The sequence below is a fragment of the Priapulus caudatus genome, unplaced genomic scaffold (assembly GCF_000485595.1).
Source record: "Priapulus caudatus unplaced genomic scaffold, Priapulus_caudatus-5.0.1 Scaffold46, whole genome shotgun sequence".
NCBI lineage: Eukaryota > Metazoa > Priapulida > Priapulimorpha > Priapulimorphida > Priapulidae > Priapulus > Priapulus caudatus.
Window position 1 is genome coordinate 115,888 of NW_014577107.1, and position 7,227 is coordinate 123,114.

The following is a 7,227-nucleotide window of genomic DNA, read 5'->3' on the forward strand; positions in this document are numbered from 1 at the left end:
TACCGTCTGGCACTGTGAGCGACGCATACTCAGCTAACATCCGCATCATCGCGGCTTTTGAGGCGGTGACTGGAATTATGTAACCATCGCGGCGTGCAGAAGCGGTGAATTTCCCTACTTGCAAATTTGCTAAGACCGCTGGGATGTTTGAATTGCCGTTCGTGGGCTATATGATTATTGTAAAGCCTAATCGTTCTTTACTTCCTGAAGGTGAATTACTGTAATTTTTGGCGTTTCACTCGGATTTCCGCTGATTCACGTCGCCGACTCTCGCAAGCATTTCGAAACGTCCATTTTATTAGAAAGTTACGAGCTCCAGCGGATGTGAGAGCCGGCGAGTACGCGCTGATCGCGCAATTTCACCGACTTAAATATTCGGAACGTGACGCGTTTACGGGGTTGATAGCCAGCGGACAGAAGAGAGAAGTGCCGTGCCTTATGTAGACCCGGCAGAATTAGTTCCACCCTCGAGAGAGAAAACAAGCGCCCCATGAGATTATTATGTGCTGACGTTCGCAAGGTTCGAATTCACAAGCACCCGAACTCACACACCTGCAAACTGGTGTCAACGAGAGTCGGTGGTCAGAATCTTTGCAATATGCCTGCGAACCCACCTTCCGCCGTTCTTTCATTCTTGCGCATTTTCGCCACGTTGTCACGCGGTCATCGAAGTTTAGCTATACGGGTTTCATCAATTAAATTAATCTTTCATTAAAAATGCAAATAAGTTAATGGCGTTAATTGGTGCGGACCCTATATCCTGCTTTTACAAAGATTCAAAATAGGATGTAATTTTACCAGCATTTTTTCTCCGCTGTAAAGTTTATTACTTAGATAAGATTGTAGACGTGGGCGGTTAGTCGGAGCGGCGTGGCAGCGGACGTTGTCGAGAGCGACGGCAGCGGGGCGCAGGTGTAGCGTGCACGGTGGTTATGGAGGGCGTCCCGGCGTGAGGTGTAGGTGAGTTGCTATGGCGCAGGGCGGCCATGACGTGCAGGCCTTGGTTGTATGAGGAGGTCGGCCGGACGAGGTTGTATGCGTTGCGGGTCATGATCCGGTCGGCAGCCGGGAGGCTGTAGGTGCGGGTGGTATGGACGGGCGGCCGATGGTGGTGTCAGCCGACGCCCCCGGGTGGGTGGTATGGGTTGAGCGGCCGGCCCGGGGAGGTGTTAGGTGAGTTGGTATGGGCGAGTGGAAAACGGCCGGGGAGGTGGTAGGTGGGTGGCTATGGAGGGAGGTCGGGAGGCTGTAGGTGGGTGGTATGGGAGGGCGGTCGGCGAGGTGTAGGTGGGGTGGTATGAGGGGACGCCGGGAGGGGGTAGAGGGTGGTATGAGGGGGGCGGCTCCGGGCGAGGTGTTAGGTGGGATGGTATGGAGTGCGGCCCGGGGAGGTGTTAGTGTGGATTGTTATTGGGAGGTGCGGCCCGGGAGAGTGTAGGTGGTGGTTATGAGGGGGCGCGTCGGGAGGTGTAGCGTGCGGTGGTATGGGAGGTTGCGGCCCGGGGAGGTGTAGTCCGTGAGTGCGTATGGAGCGAGCGGCCCGGGAGGTGTATGTAGCTGCGCTATTGGGAGGGCGCACCGGGAGGTGTATGCGTGGGTGGTATGAGGGGACGCCGGGAGTGTACGTGGGTGGTATGGCGATGGGCGGTCGTGGCAGGTATGGTGCGTGGTATGGGCAGCGGCGGTCTGCGAGGTGTAACGTGGGTGCGTATGGGCAGTGCGCGGTCGGGAGTGTAGGTGCGGTGGTATGAGAGGGCCGGCCGGGAGGGTGATTAGTGTGGGTGGGTATGGGAGGGCGGCCCGGGAGGGTGTAGGTGGCGTGGTTATAGGGGCGGTCGCGGAGGTGCGTAGTTGGGTGGTTATGAGGGGGCGCCGAGGCAGGTGCAGGTAAGTGCGTTATGAGGGGGGCGCCGGGAGGTGTAGGTGTGTTGGTGTATTGAGGGTGGGCGCGGGACAAATAATAGTGTATGTGGTATGGGAGGGGCGGCCGGGATGGTGTTAGGTGTGGAGCGTGGTATAAGAAGGGCGCGTCGGGAGGTGTAGTGTGTTGGTGGGTATATGCGGAGGCGGGTCGGGAGTTTGTGTAGGTGTGGTTGGGTATGATGTGGGCGCCGGTGTAGGGTTGTAGGTGGGTGTTTGGTGGTGTGAGGGGGCGGGTCGGGAGGTGTAGGATTGGTTGCGTATGGAGGGGCGGCCGGGAGGTGTAGGGTGGAGTGTATGAGTGGACCGCCGGGAGTGTGTAGCGTGGGTGGTATGGTGAGTGCGCCCGGTTGAGTGAGGTGGGTGGGTATGAAGGCGGCCGGAGTCGTGTAGTGTGGGTGGGTATGGGGCGCGGTCGGGAGGTTGTAGGTGGTTGGTGAGTAATGGGAGCGGCGGTCGGGAGGTGTAGGTGGGTGGTATGGGAGGCGGTCGGGAGGTGTAGGTGGGTGGAGGTATGGGAGGCGGGTCGGAGGTGTAGGTGGGTGGTATCTGAGGCGGTCGGGAGGTGTAGTGTGTGTGGTTTGGTATGGGACGGGCGGCCGGGAGTTGTAGGTGGGTGGTATGGGGAGGGCGGTCAGGGGAGGTGTAGTGTGCTGGTATGGGAGGGCGCGTCGGGAGGTGTAGGTGAGTGGTATGGGAGTGCGGCCCGGAGGTGTAGTGTGAGGTGGGTGGTATGAGGGGGCGATCGGGGGGGTAGGTGGGTGGTATGGGAGGCGGCCGGGAGGTGTTAGATGGTGCGGGGTGGTATGGGAGGGCGGTCTGGGAGGTGTAGGTGGGCTGGTATGGGAGGCGGCTCGGGAAGGTGTAGGGCTGGTGGTATGGCGAGGGCGGTCGGGAGGTGTATGTAGCTGGTAGGAGAGGGCGCCGGGAGTGTAGGGTGGGTGGTATGAGGGGACGCCGGGAGGTGTAGTAGTGGGTCCTGGTTATGGAGGAGCGGTCGGAGGTATAGGTAGTGGTATTGGGGAGGCGGTCTGGAGGTGTGTAAGTGGCGGCGTGCCGTATTGGGAGGCGGTCGGGAGGTGATAGTGGGTGGTATGAGAGGGCGGCCGGAGGATGTAAGGTGTGGTGGTATTGCGGAGGGCGGTTCCCGGGGAGTGTAGTGTCACCCGGGGTGTATCAGGGGGCGCGTCGCGGAGGTGCAGGTGGGTGCGTATGAGGAGGGTGCCGGGAGGCTGTAGGTGGCGCCTGCCGCACGTGGTATGAGGGGGCCGCCCGGAGGGTATAGGTAGGTGGTATGGAGGGCGGCCGGGAAGGTGTAGTCGTGCGTGGTATAGAAGCGGCGCGTCGGGGTAGTGTAGTGCGTCGTGGTAATGGGAGGGCGGTCGGGGAGTGTGTAGTGTGGTTGGTTATGAGGGGGCGCCGGGAGGCTGTGTAGGTGGGTGGTCATGAGAGGGCGGTCGGGAGGCTTGTATAGGTGGTGGTATGGAGAGGAGACGGCCGGGAGGTGTACGTGGCTGGTATGAGGGGACGGCCGGGAGGTGTAGCGTGGGTGGTATGGGGATGCGGCCCGGGGAGGTGTAGGTGGGTGTATGGAATGGCTGGAGCCCGGGGAGGTGTAGGTGGTGTGGTAATGGGGGCGCGGTCGCGGCAGGTGTTAGGTGGGTGGTATGGCGAGGGCGGTCGGGAGGGTGTAGGTGAGGTGGTATTGGGATGGCGGTCGGGGAGGTGTAGGTGGGTGCGTATGGAGGGCGGCGGGAGGTGTAGGTGGTGGTATGGAGGCTGGTCGGATGGTGTAGGTGGAACGCTGGTCGCGTATGGAAGGGCGGGTCGGGAGGTGTAGGTGATGTATGGCGAGTGCGGCGCCGGGGAGGTGTAGTGTGGGTGGTATGAGGGGCGTCGTCGAGGAGGTGAGCGTGGGTGGTATGGGAGGGCGGCCGGGACGGCTGTTAGGTGGGGTGGTATGGAGGTGCTGGTCGGGCAGGTGTAGGTGGCGTGGTTATGGGAGGGCGGCGGGAGTGTAGGTGGGTGCGCTATGGGAGGGGCGAGTCGGAGGTGTAGTTTGGGGTGGTGATGTGAGCGCTGTGAGGTGTACGGATGTGAGTGTATGGGAGGGCGGTCCGGGAGTGTGTAGTGTGAGAGGGGGCTTGTCGGGAGGGAGGTGGTATGTGCAAGGAGGGAGCGTACCCGGGAAGGACTGTAGTGGTCGCAGTCCATGGTGTTTGTGCTGAGTCGAGGTTTTATTCATTTGGACGTTCCTTTTTGCAGCTGATTTGCCTAGCAAACTCCATTTTTACCAGAAAGAATCGGGGACTGTACATGGGCGGGGTTTGCTTTTTTATTGGAGCTCTCCGGTCTTAGCCGTTCACTATTAGATTTCCGTCGTTAATTCCAATGCATACCCTCCACACCCTGAACACCTCCCCCACCACCGATACACCGGGCATTTCCTTCCAACACTAGTAATTCTTCTCACGCATTCACGCATTCCCTCCACACAGAATTCACGCATTCCCTCTACACATAATTCACGCATTCCCTCCACACAGAATTCAAGCATTCCCTCCACACAGAATTCACGCATTCCCTCTACACAGAATTCACGCATTCCCTCTACACCGAAGCATCTATCCGCGAATGTTTGCCCGCCTGTTTGCTCTATCACGAAATTATTTATCGCTGCTATCTATTTGCTTCCATATTGTTACTGCTAATCAAACTGATATTAGGCTATCATTGCCTAGAACACGCAACGTCCTTATACGCGCATCGATTTGAATATCAAGTAATGTGAAAGTATGAAGGCAAGTAAAACGCACTGTAAACGCAAAAATGCGAAATGTAGTTAAGCGTAAAACATGGGAATTCGAAAACAACGTCTAAAAAGCTCCATTGATGAACGAATGAGATATTTTGATCGATGAACGAATGAGATATTTTGATCGATGAACGAATGAGATATTTTGATCGATGAACGAATGAGATATTTTGATCGATGCGCCCGGAAATGTCAATCCTTAGCATACTCCAAGTTAAAATCATGCTAACGATCAATTAGTGGTCGCACTGTCTGACATGCGGTTTAAGATTAGTTAGGCGGCTAGGTAGATTTGGAATGACCGAATCGCCATCAGCTTTCGGTTGCATAAATATGTTCGAAACAGCCCCCGGATGTTGCCGCTCGGATGAAGAAATCTGCAGTTGCTATACAGTCAAGTGCGAACGCTTGTCAGAAAAACGTGTCGCCTGTGCGAGGAATTCGAAGCTAGCGCCTACATAACAATATCTCTTTTCACTGTTAAGCGAGTCGAGAAAGTGTGAAACGGCTAGGCGCATGAAGCTGGCTTAGCACTGAATGCACGGGTGGAAAGTCTCGAGCTACCTGGCGATATATTTCTAAGATTGCCCACGATATGGATTTTTATGCACACAGTATCGCAACTGATCGATTGCAGTAGAACTGGAAAACGCGTGGGTTTTAGCTAATGATCACCGATGGTCAATGATCGCTTCTACAAAGCACGAGATGAAGAGTGTGACAACGTATGTTTGCTTCATTGGTTTCATATAAGACCCTCTTTGCAGCATATTATTGATGATAGTGCGAATGATATTGTGATATGCTCGTTGAGAAAGCACCCACGGACACACACGCACACATACACACACACACGCACGCACACACACACACACACACACACGCACGCACACACCCACACACACACGCGCGCACGAGTGTGTGTGTGCCTGTGTGTTTGCTTATTACCTCCGCGCAACGGAGTCGCAGGGAGGTAATGTGATCGCTCTCGTGTGATGTGTTCGTGTGTGTGTTCGTGTGTGTGTGTAGCCAGCAGCGAGCCAGCTGTTATACACTGTATACATGTTACACAGATCGATTCAGCACCAGCTCGCCTTAGGGCGTCCAGTCAGCAGCAGCTCGCCTTAGGACATCCAGTCAGCAGCAGCTCGCCTTAGGGCGTCCAGTCAGCAGCAGCTCGCCTTAGGGCGTCCAGTCAGCAGCAGCTCACCTTAGGGCGTCCAGTCAGCAGCAGCCAGCAGCGAGGCAGCTGTTATAGACATGTATACATGTTACACGCTCGCGGAGGTATGCACTCTCTTTGAGTGCCCTATGTCGTGCGCGTGCGTGTGTGTTTGTGTGTGCGCGCGCATGTGTATTGCGTGCTGTATGCACAATTATTTCATGGTCGCGAGGCGAAAAAATGGAGTTTTGTAGATTGAGAAAATCATTATGTCACTGTGGTCGAAGGTAACATTGGGATTTCGAGGTCCACAAAACTCTGGATATTGCCTGAACGACTAGGCAACAATTGTTTTGTTATATGTCAACTCAGGAGTAAGTAACATTTGCTCGCATCACGTTACCATGCCGTACACACGCCCCGACATCGATGAATTGCACGGCTTATGCTACATACGTACGGCGCTCGCTACGTCTGGCACTTTGAGGACGATACAGCATCAGCACACGCGGCTTTGAGCCGGTGGAATTATGTAACCATCCGGCGTGCAGGTGAATTTCGCGTACTGCCAAATTGCTAAGACCGCGGGAGCTTGAATTGCCGTCGTGGGCAATGATTAGTGCTAAGCTAACGTCTTTACTCCTGAAGGTGAAATTACTGTAATTATGGCGTTTCACTCGGATTCCGTGATTCACGTCGCCGACTCTCGCAAGCATTTCGAAACGTCCATTTTATTAGAAAGTTTACGAGCTCCCAGGCGGAGTGAGAAGCGCGCGAGTACGCGACGAGCGCAATTTCACCGACTTAAATTATCGGAACGTGACGGTTAGTTTATAGCAGCGGACGAAGAGTGCGTGCTTATGCTAGACGGCAGAACTAGTTTCCACCTCGAGAGAGATAACGAGCGGATGAATTATTGGTGTGACGTTCGCAAGTTCGAATCACAAGCACTCGAACTCACACACGCAAACTGGGTGTCAACGAGAGTCGTGGTCAGAATCTTTACAATGCCTGCGAAACCCCACCTCCGGTTCTTCATTCTTCCGATTTTGCCACGTTGTCACGCGTCATCGAAGTAGCTATATGGGTTTCATCAATTAAATTATCTTTCATTAAAAATGCAATAAGTAATTGGCGTTGTAATTGGGCGGACCTATATCTGCCTTTTACAAAGATTCAAAATAGGATGTAATTACCAGATTCTCCGTTGTAAAGTTTATATAGATAAGATTGTAGACGTGGGCGGCTAGTGAGGGCGGGCAGCCGGGCGTGGGCGGCTAGTGAGGGCGGGCAGCCGGGCGTGGGCGGCTAGTGAGGGCGGGCAGCCGGG